The sequence below is a fragment of the Calidris pugnax genome, unplaced genomic scaffold (assembly GCF_001431845.1).
Source record: "Calidris pugnax isolate Ruff unplaced genomic scaffold, ASM143184v1 scaffold195, whole genome shotgun sequence".
Classification (NCBI taxonomy): domain Eukaryota; kingdom Metazoa; phylum Chordata; class Aves; order Charadriiformes; family Scolopacidae; genus Calidris; species Calidris pugnax.
Window position 1 is genome coordinate 294591 of NW_015090918.1, and position 17857 is coordinate 312447.

General features: G+C 36.4%; 2 long non-coding RNA genes across 2 annotated transcripts; both read right to left on the reverse strand.

The window, feature by feature from the left end:
- Nucleotides 1-808: 808 nt before the first annotated feature.
- LOC106892478 lies at nt 809-4694 on the reverse strand. Its single transcript, XR_001412864.1, has 3 exons — nt 4629-4694; nt 2414-2478; nt 809-1088 (listed from the first exon to the last, which is right to left on the reverse strand). It is a non-coding gene; the product is annotated as an uncharacterized LOC106892478 (long non-coding RNA).
- Nucleotides 4695-11036: 6342 nt separating this feature from the next.
- Nucleotides 11037-16776, reverse strand: LOC106892476. The gene is made up of 3 exons (XR_001412862.1): nt 16369-16776; nt 14642-14745; nt 11037-11109 (listed from the first exon to the last, which is right to left on the reverse strand). It is a non-coding gene; the product is annotated as an uncharacterized LOC106892476 (long non-coding RNA).
- Between the last annotated feature and the right edge of the window lie 1081 nt (nt 16777-17857).

Consider the following 17857-nt stretch of genomic DNA (forward strand, 5'->3'; position numbering starts at 1 on the left):
CCATAGATATTTCAATTTATCATTGATTTTTATTAAATAAATAGTGTAGATAACAAAATACGTAAGCAATATCTCTTCTGATGTCCTTAGAAGGCTCAGGTTAAGACACAAAATTAGCCTGTATTAAAGGTAAGGGTTAGGAACTTGAATTCTGGCTTTGTCCAAATAAATCAGAAATTGGTTAGAGTTTTTCTTGGCTTCTGTTTTTGGTAGGAGTTTTTTTGTGCAGAGTAACTAAATGACTATCATATCCGTCACTGATCACCTCTCCTTAATTTTCCGTAAAGCATTCTGTCTCACAAAACGTACCATTAAACATACCATTACATGAAATGTACCATTAAAATGCTGCTCCAAAGAAAATTCACATATTTAAAGGTAAGGTACTATCACAAAAGCTTTGGCTATAGCAATCACTCTGAGCAATTTGGAGGGGGTTTTTTCCCATTATATTATCTATTTAACATAAACTTAGGACTTGGTTGGCTTTTTTACCCTTTTTTAAACATGAACTAAATTTAAATCACAGGATAACCATGGTAAGCAGCACTTTAAAAGGCTTGGAGTGCTCTGCCTCTGTGCTTCCTGCCAGGGAACCCAGTTGTTAAAATAGCTTTTGTTTCAAGTTATGTTTTTTTGTTCCTTGCCTGTTTTAAAGAGACAAATAAATCATTGCGCATTACTATGAACAGAGGCAATATTGTGTACACAGCTAGCATTTTTTAATCTCTCTGCTGTACCTCAAATCTCGTTACTTGTCTTTACTAACCTTGATCACATTTGTTTTCCTTTAGTTACTTCATAACTTATATCCCGGCTTTATTTGTATCTGTTTAGAATGCCTTATTTTTCATTTCCTCTTTATGAAAAGCCATTTTTTCTAACTTTTGATATAGAAGAAAGATCCTCACCTTTTTATCTCCTTCTTCATCTTGTTGAAAAAGCAGGGCTGTTTTTCTCTTGCTGTATGAGCTTGAAACTTAATTTCTCTTGCTTTTTGCTATTTCTGGTGATAAACTTGTGTTTAACTCCTCAGATTTGGAGGCAGTATTGTGAGTAGAAGAACTGTGGGCAAATGAAGCAGTTCTCTGGAAGAGTCAATAGCTTTCTCTGAGATTCATATCTCTACATACTTCTGCAAACCATTTTTAATTATATTTTTTTAAACAACATAGGCTGGCTTTACCCCACCTACACTAAAATCATCATCTGTACAATTTCCACATGCGATATCAGAGGAACTTTCTGTGAGTAACATTTTCTTCTCTGGGTCTCAGACACTGCGTGACCTTCTGTTATAGAGAGCAAGCAATCTGCAGTGAAAGGGTTGTAAAGATGTAGAGAATAAATGGGGGAATAACAGCTGTCTGGGAATTGGTTGCCCAGCAGTAGAAAAGAGAACAAAGTTACAAATGGTAATTTTAAGGCATATCTTTCTATTTCATGCCCTATCAAAAAAATGGGAAAACTCGATCAATAACTTTAAAGTGCTTATGTTATATTGGCATTTATCTAGCGTTTACAGGGAGCAAATTATTATTTTCCATGTAGGAAGGTAAAGGCTTTCCATCCTAATTCTTAACCAGAAATATTACAGGGAACAGAAAACAGACTGGAAACTCTCTTGTCTTCAGTTTTGCATCCAAATACAGGAAAAAAGGGTAAAAAGTTGCTGAGGCAGTAGAGGTCTGCACCATTTGTTGTGGTGTATGGAAATGGGCCTCTGAGAAGACATTTTAGATTAGTTTGTTACTATTATTTTATGTTTAGATTAGATGCTTACTTAATTTTGGCATAAAAGTGCTTGAAACCTTACAGCACTATTCTGGTTAGAGGAAGCAATTACACACACACACACACACAGAGGCCTGACTGACTAGGAGTTATCTGAAAAATTAATATATGCATATACAAAACTGTCAAAAGAGATTTCTATGAAGTAATGCTGGTGTGACCTGAATGAATCAAAGTAATAGGCTGTGAGCCTCACCTGTTGCCAAGGTGATGCTGGGTTAAAAAGTAACTTGAGAGGGGGCTGCTGGGGCCTTTTTATTGTTGCTTTGGGCAGATTTTTTAATTTTTTTTAAAAGCCATTTTAGAAGGTACTACTTTTAGAAGGTACTTAACTACATCCCAAAAGAGACTTCATGAACAAAGTAATATGGGTATAGAATGACACACTGAGGAGAGAAAGATGGTGGAGGGAGATCTTTAGAAAAGAAGAAAATGATGGTGACCATTGTCGTGTGGGAGAGGTACCTCAGGTCAGGAAACCTGGAGGGGTCTCTGGAGAGTGAGAGGGGGACAACAATTTGAGAGATACATGAAATTCCATCTGAGGAGGAGCATCCATAAAAGTTTAAACACTGATCATCACTGTCTTAATTTAAAGATATGCAGTGAAAGACCTTACCTGTGGCTTTGCAGTGCACATTCTATATACTCCGTGAATTTTTGCACAGACTGACCCTGGAATGGCTGAGAGAGACAGTGAATGTGCAGCATGAAACAGCAATAAGTCAAGATTAAGTCAAGGTTCAGCCATTCATGATCAAGAGGAAATTTAGAAGCCAACTCACTAAACATGCTCAATCTAAGGGAAGTCTGTGTCCAACCCACAACAGGATGCCGCTAGGCCTGCCTAGTCATAACAACAGTTTTTGCTTTCCTTATAAACTCTGCCAAAACGATGCCTTTGCTGATCTTCATTGGAGGTGACAAGCATCAGTGTTACTTCAGGTCACTGTAGTTTAGATTTTGTGGATCTTTGAAATTCTGAGTCTCAGCACAGGCAACAATGTTTGACGTATGCTCATCCCTAATGAAATCAAAACTGAGTTGACCTGATGTGGACTGACTCTAAATGAATCAGAAGCATAAACGTTTGGAGCAAGACATAATTATTGTCAAAAAACAGATAGGAAATCCCACTTGTAATCCTATTTGTATGCATTTTTATGGAGCTGAATCTTCAGGAAACAGCAAATACACTAATGTGAAATATTGTGCTAATTAGTGGGTCAGTGGTTGTTCTTCTCTTATATAGGTAGTTCATCAAATTAACAAGATCAGCATTTCACGACAATTGTAAATTGTTTAAATTACTCCTCAGTTTTCAAAGACAGAGGTTACATGTTAACAGCAATTCCAAAGAATCTGTTTATGAACATTAACAAGAATCTCATCTATTTTAAAAGTGAGATTGGCATTAAATAGGTAAAAGACTGCGGAGTTTTCATTCTCCAATAACTAGAGATTGTTTTGTAGATTGCAGATTTGTAGATTATTGGAGACCTGGTAATTCTATTTACTTTCTAGGGGCTCGCATCCATGGATACTTCACTGGGACCCTCACCTTCATTGCAATGGCTCTCTGCAATCAAGAGTTTAGACTTGCAGTTTCTCTTCCTGAATAGCCCCATTTATTTACTTTGATCTTCATGTTTGTAAAAAAGTAGTGAAAAGACCAGGTGTTATGGTCGTGTCCTGGATGCTTTTCAAGGGTTCTGATAACTAGAACAAACTGGATTCAAACAGTTTCACAATGCCAAAAATAACTTCTTTGTTTCAAAATTTAACTTTACAAAAACTAATACTGTTAAAAATTATTTCCTTTCCATTCAGGAGTATATTTCATTGGTTTATATCTATTGTTTTTGACAAAATTAAAGACAATGCAGACCATTTTGCATTTTGCTTGTTTATAGTTACATAAAACAAAGTATAATAACGCACATAAAAGCATTCACTGTTCTGAACAGTGTATAGCACTGAAGCACCCTAGCTCCCCAGAGAGCAACGTAAGGAGGATTGCAGTGCAGGTGTAGATGTGGCCAATTGTGTGATAGCTCAGTTGGTCCCCTTTGTAATAGTGTTTGACCATATTACCTTGTTTCCAGTAGATTATCCTTGAACTTAAAATATTTCAAAGGATGCCATTGCTGTAGGAGGAACTACTTTTTATAGTTGAAGTGGATACAACTGTAGAAGTTGAAAGACAGGATACGAAGACTTCAGTTTTCAAACTGATGTGTCAATGCACTTTACATATATATGCCCTACAGATGTTGCATTTCCAGAGTATTATTTCCACTTTCTTTTGCCAATCAGTGCTCTGATCAAGAAAATCAGCTGCTCTCTGTTTCACAAGTGAGTCATGTATTTGTTTCTCAAAGATACTATTTGCAGCTTTTGGCTCTCAACAGTGAGTCACTTCTTTCTGTTTTTCAAAGGCTCAGTTACCAACTTTCAGTTCATTCAACAAAATTCTACCATTAAACAGAGCTCCTTAAAATACTGAATTGTTCCTGTGGTCACAGTATATGAATAACTTTGTGTTAGCAGATATATTGAGAGGAGATTTTCTTATAATTGCAATAGGTAACTCTTCCCAGCAAAGAAAATCATTATAAAAAATGGAAAAGGCATTATTTTACTAAAGACTGACAATTAAATTCTCTAAAATAGTGTCTTTGAGCTTTAAAATCAAACCACTATAAATTATTTTAACGCTATTAAATTAATAGCATTATATTATCCTTGTATATAAGCACACAGGCTAATTCAACAGACTGTGGTTAACACAAGGTGAATTTTACCCCCGAATTCATTTTTCCCCAATAACTCACCAGGTCTTTTAGTTCTGTGTTCTTTGCCTCGCTCCCGGAACCAGGGTGCCGCTCCCAAACTCTGGTGTTTCCTTCGTTGGCAGCTACATTGGCACATAAAAGAAAATGTATTGTTGATAAGATACTATATAGAGATACAGCATGTAATAATAACAATAAAAGATAGAAAGACCATCCTGTTAGTAATTACGATAAACTTCAGACCTGATGCTGTATTAATATAAACCCAATGAAGATTTGCAATGTCAGACTTGTATAATATTCTTGCAAACGACACTGAATTCTCTGTCTTTTGTTAGCTTATGTGGTTAAGATCAGAAAAACTCTTCCTAATGTGTACCCTAACTGTTGAAATGGTATTCTTAGAAAGTATTTACATTTTCAAACAAAAGGATGTTCTCTTATTTGGAGTAAAAAAAAGACCAAACAGTGGGAGAGAATACAGACTAAGAGACAATATTTTCCAAAAAATAAATAACTTCTTGCATTATACAGAAGTTTAAAAATAAACTATAAAAGCCAAATAAGTAATTCCTGTATGTAGTCACTAAGTATTTATGAGCAAGAATGGGTTATGGAGTCAGAATTTTTGTTGTTATGTCTCTCAATATCCCAGCCAGTCCCATGTTCAGAAGCAAATCTGGAGAACAGTTATCCCTGTTCCCTGCATGTAGACAGAGATAAAAAGAAACGAGCTATTCCATCTCTCTGTATGATTCAGATTACCTTTAATACCTTAGTTAATGTCCCAATGTGACTGGAAGCAAGTCATCACCAATTGGGGCTATTAATGGATGGGAAAAACAGTAACTACTGCCTTAAAACCAGATCAACAAAGTGTGCCAACAGACCTATACTAGTTGCTTTCTCTTTGTTTTCAGTCCCAGCCCTGATGATAAATATAGCCTTGAGAAGATCACCTTATTTTCTCAAGTCTGTCCTCTGATACAGAGTCTTGGTATCTGTTAGGACTAAAATTGAACCAATGATCAATCGTTGCAATACATATATAGATTTAGCGTGGTCAATACCTGTTTTTCAAAAGTCTGTAACATCAATAACATGGGAGTCATTTGAAAACACAATGCTGGTGACTATTGCATTAGCTCCCTTTAGGATAGTGACATTCATGTCATGCTGGTAGCCAATTGTTAATCCTTCTCCACTGAAAAATGTAAAACCTTGTCCAACAAAGATTCTGAGCACTGAGGAGCTTGCTTCATCTTCAGCATACCTTGTAGGTTTAGAGGGTTGGGGATTTTTTTGTTGTTGTTTGCATTGTTTACAGTAGGCAGGCACTCCAGGACATGGACCAGTATAATTGACTTAATTGCAGTAGTTACTAAAGAGTATAAAAAGTAAAGTGATTTAGCAATCTCATTTGCTGACCTTCTCACAGAGTGCTAAGGGCACGATCCACTTCACTGCTTTCATACGGTTCAGATACTAGTCACTTGTTATGCTAATTTTATCTCCAAATGATCTTGATGTTTATATCATAAGCAAGTTCTGTAACCATGAAAGGAACGCAAAGAGACATGTCCTTCCCAGACCTTCCCAGATGTGTGCCTTTCATGAGTAACTGCAGATGGAAGCTGAAAGATGTTTTCTTGGCAGTAAATATTATGCCTTTACAGTCCCTTAAAAACGAGGTGCTAGGAACAACAAAATGTGCATTTAAAGAAAGACAAGGAATAGTTAATTTATGTTGCAATTCTCTATTAAATAAGATAGTCTCTTCAAGAACTATAGAAAGATAATAGGCAAACTACCTATGCATGCTATGCAAGTAAGACATTAAAATGTCAAACAAGATATTTTGCAAGATATCTGCTTTTTTTTTCTTTTTATTGTTTTAGCTAGAGCTATACTCTGCTATAAATGATTTTCTTGTAGCATAATCAAATGCTATGGATTGTATATAAGCAACATCTGTATGAGCATCTACATGAGCCACATTCAGTTATCCACTGAGTTAAAAGGTAGTTTCAGTACATACTGAACAGAAAATAGGATGCTGTATGATATGACTGTTATGCTTATATTTTTAATAAGCTGGACTAAGCAAGCTAACAGTATAAGGAAAATAAAGTTTTCCTTTGGTGTTTGCTACAGTGTTCAAACATCCATAAAGGAACAAATACATTCTTAACCTTATACCAATATCAGCTAATATATTCATTTATTCTGCCTGCAAAATGAGAAATTTCATTATATTTTGAATTCTTGGTATAATCTCAAAGTATTCCATAGTCATAAATTTAAACAATCTTTTCTTAAAAGCCATTAGTCACGAGTGAAGAGATAGAGCTGTTATATTCCTTAAACCTTTTGAGGTTTCATAAGTTTCCACTAAGCCAAACCAGTACAGAGGATTTTACTTAAACATCTTTTAAAAAGGAAGTGTTTAGTATCAGCAAATATTTTCCCAAGTTCTCCAAGGCAATATGAATTTCTAGTGACTTGCATAGAGCTGGGTAGTTTTGCCTGTGTGGTACATCAGAGCATTTTAGGAACCTTTGAAAATGGAGGAAAAAGATTTATCTCTGGAGATGAAAGAAAGAGGCAGTTGAGGAATCTGTATGTGGATATATGCTGGTTTTAAAAAAGCAGAATGACATCAAAAGAGCATGCAAAGATAACAGCTTTTTCTCCACATACTTAAAAATATTTGCTGTTGAGTTGTGACATGAAAAAGCCAGAGGGGAAAAAAAAAAGAAAAAAAGAAGTGATATTAGAAGCAGTTTCAGACCTTAATCTTGTTGTTTCTCCCACCCCTGCTTCCTTTTTTTCTCCAAGTCTCCAGTTTCAAGTATTGTGTGCGGTTCTGGGCACTGCAATTCAAGAAGGATGTGAAGGTCCTTGAATGCGTCCAGAGGAGGGCAATAAAGCTGGTGACAGGGCTGGAAGGAATGTCCTGTGAGGAGCGGCTGAGGACTCTGGATTTGTCTAGTTTTGAGGAAAGGAGGTCGAGGGGTCCTACAGCCGAAGCCTCTACAGGTTCCTGAGGAGGGAATGTGGAGAGGGAGGTGCTGAGCTCTTCTCCCTGGGACCCAGTGACAGGACACATGGAACGATTCAAAGCTGCACCAGAAGAGGTTTAGATTGGACATTAAGAAGAATTTTTTTACAGAGGGTGGTCAAACCCTGGTACAGGCTTTCTAGAGAGGTGGCCAATGCTCCAAGCCTGTCAGTGTTTAAGAAGCATTTGGACAATGCTGCTAATAATTTGCTTCAGGTCAGCCCTGAAGCATTCCAGCAGTTGGACTAGGTGATTGCTGTAGGTCCCTTCCAATAGTTTTGAGGAAAGGAGGTCGAGGGGTCCTACAGCCGAAGCCTCTACAGGTTCCTGAGGAGGGAATGTGGAGAGGGAGGTGCTGAGCTCTTCTCCCTGGGACCCAGTGACAGGACACATGGAACGATTCAAAGCTGCACCAGAAGAGGTTTAGATTGGACATTAAGAAGAATTTTTTTACAGAGGGTGGTCAAACCCTGGTACAGGCTTTCTAGAGAGGTGGCCAATGCCCCAAGCCTGTCAGTGTTTAAGAGGCATTCGGACAATGCTGTTACTAATTTGCTTTAACATTTGGTCAGCCCTGAAGCATTCCAGCAGTGGGACTAGGTGATTGCTGTAGGTCCCTTCCAACTGAAATATTCTACCCTATCCTGTCCTGTTGCTTAATTGCACTTTTGAAAAGATGCATCCGACTTGATGTCAATAGCAAAGGAACTGGTAGATTTTAGGCTATACATGGAACGATTCAAAGCTGCACCAGAAGAGGTTTAGATTGGACATTAAGAAGAATTTTTTTACAGAGGGTGGTCAAACCCTGGTACAGGCTTTCTAGAGAGGTGGCCAATGCCCCAAGCCTGTCAGTGTTTAAGAGGCATTCGGACAATGCTGTTACTAATTTGCTTTAACATTTGGTCAGCCCTGAAGCATTCCAGCAGTGGGACTAGGTGATTGCTGTAGGTCCCTTCCAACTGAAATATTCTACCCTATCCTGTCCTGTTGCTTACTATGAACTCACAAAAGTGTCTTCCAAAACATTTGAGAGATGACAGCTATAATATTCATAAAGGATGCAGCATGTGTGAAATCATGACTTCCACGTGAAATGTCAAAGAGAAATAATTCCAATCTAAAAATAAAGCTTGCTTTAAATTGAGACAAAAAGTCCAAATATTTTATCATTGTAATTTACTGAAGTATCGAAGTGTTATCTGGAATGAAAGCATGTCTAGAATTTCATTTCTTAATGAGGTTCACAGACCACTCTGTAGTCCTTTTGACATCAGTGCCTTCTGTCTGTCAGAGATTACATTGTAGGAAACCAAACAAAAACTCATTCATTCCTATGTCATATCGATGACCTCTCTTCTACAACAGATATAGAGGACACACCGAGTGGAGCAATGCTGGATACTTGTATTTGGTCTTTAGGCCATAGGTGTTACAGTTTTCTGGCTTTGATGCTGGCAGATACCACATAAAAGCTGCTTTTTCATTCACTGACTCACTAGTTTCCTCCCAGCTCATGCCCAAATCCTTTATACAAGTATTTTGAAAGAGTCCTGCACGAATTCCTGTGGATCTGTCTCAGGAACCAGCTCTCAACAGGATAAGAAAGAAAAAGGCTGGATAGATTGTAAGTATTCCTTTTGACATCCCATGACACATCTCTTTTACGAGCAGCTTTCATCATTCAAAGGCACTTTCTTCTGGAATGAAGTAAACGTTCACCACTATTAAGCAACTCAAGCTGTGTTAAGCCTTTCTAAATTTGGTTATAAAATTGCTGCTGAATTTGATTTAGCTTGTGTATATGTTACTGCTGTCGCCCATAGGTTCAAAAGCTACTGACCTCCAAAAAAGCCACAATCAGATCCTATTAATCCAAAGCAGTAGATTCACTTCTTTCCCCCAGTTTCTAGAATACTGAACAGACCTGAATGTTGGGGTATCAAGAAATGTTTGACCTCCAGGAAACAGTTTCTCACCTTTGTAAAGCTTGGATTTAAATTAAAAGTGAAAACTTTATTAAAGATTATTGCTTACTTAGCTCACGGATGGGTTTTTAGTCTAACAATCAGATGTGAAATAGCTTTATTTGTTAATTTCCTGACAATTTAAATAAATGCAGATTTTCCTGTAACTCATGTACGCTGATGTCGAAACTTTCAGAAATATATGCATATTTGTGAAAAGCCTAGAAAATTCAATTTACCAGAGCACTTGCTTGGAATCACTAAACTTTATTGATACAAGATAGATGTTACCTCATTTCTTTCTAAGTTTTTGTGTAAGAACTAGGTCTCGTTATATCTTATGTTCTCTCTTATTTGGCTTCCAGAAGCCCAGGGTGTTAAATGAATTTCTCTCCCAATTCACTGAACCAAAAAAGAGTTTTATGTTAAATTCCATTGTAATAGAATCTAGAAGTCCCAGATTAAAGTTGTAATTTCTAGGAGGTACAAGTGGCTTTGCAAGACAATAATAATAATAATACTAATGAAAAAAAGGGACCTGGGAGGGAGAGTGGAAAGTTTCCCATCTGTGAAGCAGAATAATATCTCCATAGACTATTTGTAACAGATTTAAGAAGAAAGGTTTACCTTTTCTTTTTAAGTACTTACAATGAAAGGGCCGCTACAACCTCTGAGCTGATTTATTTCAGTAATTAATTCTCTCTATGGTTAGGTTTTTTTCAGTTTATCAAAGTAATTTATTTTTTTTAATTAAAAATTAAGCCAACTCTATGTTCCCATTGTCCCCAATAGGCAATATCCAAGTATTTCAATGTGTCATATTTTCTATGGGTCTTTATCCCGTCTAGCTCTTCTTTGGACTCTCCCCAGCTTTTCTAGACTTATTTAGGATTGTGACTCTAGAAAATGTTGTTATTTCTGGACCAGCTGCCACCTAATTAGTGCCAAGCTGGCTGGTGGTTCTGCAGATATTCTTATTAATCAGTCACTTTTACAGGCAATCTAGGTGGGATGTGGTAGTAGTGGTGTTAATCTCAAAATTTTTTCCCCCATCCTCCACTCCTAAGCAGACTACTTTTTATCAGATAATTTGTTTTTCCTTTCTAAACATCTTTCTTTTTTTTTTTTCTTTTCTTTTTTGAATATCAGTTTTGGCTTGGCAGAGAGTCCACTAATATAATAAATAGCCTACAAAAAAAAAACCTCCTGACTGCGGAGGGGCATAAAATATATGCCAAATACCTGATTTGAAACTCGCAAAAGTACAGTGTGAACCAGAAGGAACATGGAGCCAAGCTGTTCAAAGGACTCATTTCCATGATCACTATAATTGTAGTAAGCATTAAATTAGTCTTCTGGATGTTGCTTGTGTGCAATACTATTGCATTGTGTGATTTGGTTTCACTTAAACTACTTACCTGCCTGCGTCAGGCTGCCAAACTGTAGTACCATCATTTGATGTCAGTATAAATCCCAAATAGAAATGTATCCCCTGCATAAAAAACAAAATATTCTGCAGAATTAGGGCTGCTCTGGAGCAAATAGTTTCTCTCTCTGATATTAATGAGCTACAGCACTCCTCTGCAGTGTATCTTCAGTACAGAGTATTCAGAAATGAAGGCATTTTAGATGAATACTTATATTCCATCCAGCTGTGAAACAAACCTCTAGTAAACTGAAGATCTGTTTGCGATTTAGGCTATAAATACTCCATAAAGCTTCAAAGTTCCCAACAATTTTTTGCCATAGTTTTATCAAATCAGGTTCATCTCCCAGGTTAACACTTGGACTTGTTGCTCTTAAGGGTCTTCTCCAACCTAAATGATTTTATGATTGTTTGGACAATGCCATAATAAGCAAGTGAAATACATTTAAACTTAACAGTAGTGTATAATAGCTTCACATTTAGGATTGAGTCATAATGAAGCTATTACCAGAAAATCTACTAGTTTGAGGGCATTGTACAGAAGTATCAGTTTCTAAGCTCAAAGCCGGTCAACTGGTACTGTTCCAATTATGTAATTAATTTTCTTCTTTACCTGTATAATAGCCCTTCAGACAAAGTGACTTTATTTACATTTTCTAATTGAAATATTCTAAAGGTCCTCACAGGACTGAAGAAAATAAGTTTCATCAGTGTACACACTAACCTGCATAAAAGAGAATATATTTAAGCAAATCAAACGTTTTAATACATAATAAAGGAGAGCTGCATTTCTAAAGTGCTCTTGAAGATAAGATACTAGAAGTGAAAAGAATGCACTCATGTTTTATGCAACATCTGTAAGAAAGGAGAAGGTTTTCCTACCAAAATAATACAATCAAACAAAGTCTGTATTCTTTCTTTTTCCCTCTTTAAAACAGGTATCCAATTTATAGTAGGAAAAGCTCTTTAGACTCAACAACATCAAAATGCTGGGGTGGGGGTCAGAACAGACAGCTAGCAGGATCTTGAGAGATTAAAACCAAGTAAAATTCACAACTGTACAATTTGGATAGTAATGAATCACTTTTGCTGAGATAATTTACACTTTTACTTGATTTTGTATATTTGGAAAAATGCTCTAACTGTAGCTCCAGGAGTTCGCCAGCCTCTGCAGATTACTGCTATTAAATAAGATTCTGTTATTCATAATGATAATTGTACATTGCAATAGTACCTACAGTATTAAAGCGGTTTCCAGTCCAGGAAAAATACATGCTTCTTGTGCAGAAATCTTATTAAATAACAAAATAAGCAGGCAGAACAGCGTGAGAGGAACAGGGGGGTGGGGAAGAGTAAGTGCAAGAAATGTGGTGATAATTGCTCCCCCAGGCCCTTCCAGGGCTTTGTTGTACAGTATTCTAACAGGAAAGAAAAAAAGAAAAAAGAAAAACTAAAAAAAGGGGGACAAAGCCAAATAGCTCTCTTTTGTTTCCACAACTTAGTGGAGTCAATGTCAGTGACCCCGGCTAAAGAATCATTGCTGACAGGAATTATCTTCTTGTGGCTGATGTGTATTTTCAAGATGATTGTCTCAATAAAAATGGGAATAAGGACTGGAGATTTCACTCTCTGTGAAGAAGAAGTTATGTTAATTATGCATACCCTGATAAAAGGCTGAACGTATTGTCACGATATCTGATGGATGAAGAAACCCAGGAAAGGACTTGTGGATCATTTTCTTGGCTGATAAGTATTTATAAAGCAAGAGTGGAACAGTAAGTTGCTTTTCCTTTTGAGAGCTGTGGATGCACAAAAGGCAGAATAATGTAAGGTAAGGCTACACCACGGACTCGAGAGGGGAAGAATTTATCCTGATCTTTGGAAAAACATGTGTAAAACAAGCCTCCCTAGAGAGCAGTACCATTTTATATCAGCAGCTGGCAGGGAGTAGCGTGAGTAACGTGCTCCCCTCCATATGTTGGAAAGGAAAGAAAGAAAAAGAAAGCAGACGACAGCACTTGTCTGTAGCCAAATCAAGGTCTGGCTAATCCAGCCAAAGGAAACACACAGAAAAAGTGTTTTATTTCTCCACTGGGGATTCGCAGCCTAGAACCCTGCCATAAATGTAAGTGCTTGTGGCAAAAGAAAGCATCTTTCTCGCTGAAAAATAGTTTGTTTTGAAGGACTTCATATCAAATTATATTTTATTCAGTTTACAGCAAATAAATTTAGCTGGAGGAGAATCTTCTTCCATAGAAATAAAAACCATAAGAAACATGGATTTAATTCATAATACAAAATGAAAAATTATCCAAAAAGTTTGATTTAAAGTGAAAATCTACTTCAAAATCTACTTCAAATTCAGAGTCCCTGAACAAAGAAAACTGTGACTGGACCAAGAAGATCAGATTCTAATGAGAGAAAACCAATTAAATTACAACAATTCAAACAAAACCTGAGAGCTGCAAACATTTTGCTTTCAAGAAAACTTGAGTACAGCTGTACCAAAGCCATGAGCAACCAGATGTTCAGAGATACTGTACATTATTTGTGGGTTACACATAATCAGCATCCTGGGCACAGGAACTGCCTCATAAATGTGTTCTATTAGTTCAGCTGTTACTTTACTATCTACATGATGTGTTTGATAATTTGATGTTACCCACATGAAAATGTTGTTAATTTTGAAAGTTCGTTGTTGGGTTTTTGGGTTTGCCACTGTGGTTTTTTTAATGTTCTAACTAGTGCCAAGTGGAATGGGAGAACGCCAGTGAAATATTTCTTAAGCAAGTGGTAGGTCTTAATTCACTAAATAAAAGGATTTACGGTTCTATTGGATGAATTACAAAGATGGACTTTAAAAAATATTGTGCTTAAGGAAACAATTGCACACTAGAATTTCCCCTCTCTTCCTCCCACATCCTCCTCATCATTGCCTCATTCCGTTCAAAATACCTTTGCACCTGATGAATCAAGGTGACTTAATCCATAGGATTTGTACATTATTTCTTTAAAGGTATATTCTAACTGCAGCAGAAAACTGTTTAAAAATTAGGATTTTGTAATTAAAGCAGAATAATTTATGTTGCTCTAGAGAAAAGGATCCCATCCATGTTGTGACTCATTTTAAAAAAGGATTCTTAGATGGTCACTTAGACAAGACTTTCCGGTCAGTACTTTTGTACCAGGCACAGATAATGCAACCAGGCATCCAGAAAATACCATCCTGGGGGCCTGATGTGCAAAACTGAAGAGCACTTAGAGATAAACTTTAGTTAAATGTACTTTAAGCATGTATCTGTGAGATTTATACCCTGCCGAATTAGACTTATTATAGATTTATCTCAAGCTAAGCATCTGTTGAAATATGCCTTAATCAATGTGATTTAAGGTGTACTTGGGGGTTTCCCTGAAGATTATTTTTAATTCTTCATTTCTATTTGAATCCCTTTCCATTTATCATCTGGTGGCAGAGCACCTGAACAGTGAATAGGAGCAGCAGACAAATAGCAGTTCCTTCATTCGCTTAGTTTATATTCACATATATATGCAATTTTAAGTGCATACAATGAAATGTCTGTATTTGCAATATACGAACCAGCCAATAGTTGCTCTTTAAAGCACATTCATACAGGAGCTTCAAAGTCCTGGAAGTCCATTGCAGTTGTGTTAATATACAAGTTTCTAAGCACGTCTTGTCTACTGCAGGAAGAAAACAAATAAATGTTAAAAAACAAAACCAAAAAATCCCAGGCCACTTATCTCTAGAGAAATTAAAAAAAAAAATAAAAAAAAATCCCAGGCCACTTATCTCTAGAGAACAGATTATACCAAGACACTGTTTTTCTATATAAACCTGCTTTTTCAAGGGGGAAAAAAGGAGTACTAGACTTGCAACAACTGCCTGGGGCCACACACAGAAGCAAAAGACATGGGGCCCATGGACCCTTCTTGGAATTTCCTGCTTGTGCTCCAAGGAAAATAAACAGTGGTGAAAAGGGAGTGGAATTATTTAGTTTTAAGATAAGTGAATCCTCTTTCTCAAAGTATTTTCAAACCTTGGAAATTTTTTTTCACTAGTTCAGAAAAAGAGAAACAGTAGAGAGAGCAATGGCAACTTGCTGAAGTTGAACTGAAGACAGCAACAGAGCATTAATTGTCAGAGTGAAGAAGAGGGAAAAATAGACCAAAAGTGTCAATGCAAACCTGGGAATGACAATAATCTGACAAAAATGAGGCAGCAAAGAGAAATTTGAAAGGAGGCAGTTCTACATTCAGATTTAGAAATACTGAATCTCAGACATCAACAGGATTCAAGAGATAATACCTCAGATTCACAAGGACTGGAATTCAAACAAAGGTTTGGGACCCTACACAAGATTTTTATGTTGAAATTCTAGAAATCTGGAAGGCCCAAAATAGAGAGGAGGAGAATAACAAGAATCAACAGCAAGTTGCAATGCTGACACCATACTAAACCAATGGGGGAGGAAAAATCAGCTATAGTGCGGGGAACACACAAATGCATTTTTTTTACATCAGCGTTGAAACAAGAAAAAAGCCTTTGAGATAAATGTGGAGGTTCTTCAAAAGCAACCTAATTTAAGATCTTTTCATTTCTAGTTCATGGTGTTTCTCTTCTTATGGAAAAACTCACAGATGACAACTATTACTTTTTTTTTTTTGCCAGAAGGTTATAATCAAGGACAGAATAGACATATGGTAGATAACATAGGCAGTCAAATTAAAACCTATCAAAGTTATATATAACTTCACACAACATTAATTCTCAGCATAAAACATCTGTAACATACTGTGAGCTCAATTATGAATATTCAATTCAATCTTGCTTTAACTTTATTAATAGTATCAATATTTACTATGCCATATGCAAAGATAATTAGAATAATAGCATTACATTAATATACATGAGTTGTCTTCATTTTCATGGACCATAAATGCTTTATAAAGCTTAACAACGGGAACATGTAGGGTCAAATTCTGTTTCAATTATTCAAGTCAATTTTACATCGGTTGGACTTCCCAGTTTAATGCCTTCTTGGTAACTGGTTGGCATCAAAACAGTACACAGTGGTGTTTAAAACGCTACAGTTCTCCTGGTGTGAGCACAGCAAAAGTATTGTGGTGGCCACTCATGGATTGTGTTTTAGGTAACCTGTGTGACTCAAATTTCAGAATTTTCAAAATCACAATCCTGGAGAGGACAAAAAATATCTGTAAATAATATTCCAGGATGAAATAGCAAATAAGAGAAAGAGCAGTGGAAAAAAAAAAAAAGGAAAGTGTTCACTATGTGCAACTCACCCGTATTTTAAAAGATGAGGCGTGATGTACCATTCAATTTGACTCAAAAATAAGGAAAAGCACAAATATATAAATAAAATTGTGAAACAGTAAAGAGACAGCATTGGCTTGTGTTTACTTGCCCACTGGTGTTGCATATTTTGAAGATAATGCTGAGCCTGTCACAGCCTGAATTCCTCTCCATGCCAGCCACCTTCATGAGGCAATTTCTTAGACAGTGAAATTCTCTCAGCATTGGTGGGCAAGCTTTGCTTTTCTCTAAACTGTGATTAATACAGCTGAAAAAAGGCATTATCTTTTGGGATTTAGGTTTACACGTTCATAGCTGAAAAGCATATAACACAAATTAAGCCCCCCAGACAAAACACTGAATTTCTGAATTTTCCCACATCCAGAATCCCATGTCACTATTCCTTTCCCTGCCCCTATACGGCTGCCTTTCTCCGTTCTTGGACCCAACATTACATTTTAAGAAAACTCTGTGGACTTATTTTTAAAAACTGGCACAAACTTAATTTCTCCACTTAAAATTCTTCCTGTGCTTTTATGACTCTCAGCTCTTTACCTGGTCTTGAGTATGTAGAAAAAGACTGGATTATGGGCCCTGAGGGAAGCATATAGTCTTTCTGCAATCTTCTATAGAAATCATATAATATTATTATGATTATAAGATTTTTTAATATTTAATGCCTAATGAAAGATTACGCTGCAACACGGTAGTTGATTTCCAGGGGGATGTCAAAACTTAGCAGTAAATGCTCGGGACCAGACTGGAGTTTTTTTGTTTGTTTGTTTGTTTCAAATACAGCACTGAAGAATACCAGCACAAAAACATTCAGAAAAAAATGGGATTTAAAAATGACACTGGAATTTCTCACATGATAATGGGAGAAAAGTGAATAAAACAAGAGGAACCCTCACAGCAAGGACTCTCCTTTAATGGTTTGGACCTGCTCCAGCAGCATGTTCAGTATCTTGACAAATATATATTTATCATATGTAAATAATTGAAAAGAAGGTTGAGGTTTACAAAGCTTCAAGTTCTGTATGGTATTATGAATGCTACAAGAAATTAATATACCACTGCTGATTTAAGAAAACCAAAAAACCACAACATTCTTCTGCTCATTAAAAAGAAAATGAGATGTGACAGGAACAGTTGATACACTTGGAGAGGTAAAAAAACATCTTTTTTTTTGTATTTACTTTGCATATTTTTTCTTTCAGGTATGATAATTTGTTACAGGTAGACACGTATCGCGGGCCATGGCCTCAGGATCATCTTTATTATAGAAAGCAGAATCTAACATTTCAGGGACCTGCTATTTATGTAATGCTTATTAGTGCATCATATTGCACTATTTCTTTTTCTCTGAGAAGAAGTCTTTTAGAATATTGGTGTTTTGGATATGAATTTACAGAAGTTATTTTTAAAATAATATAAAGATATGCTTCTAGCCCTTTAAACAAGTATTTTACGCAACAAAGT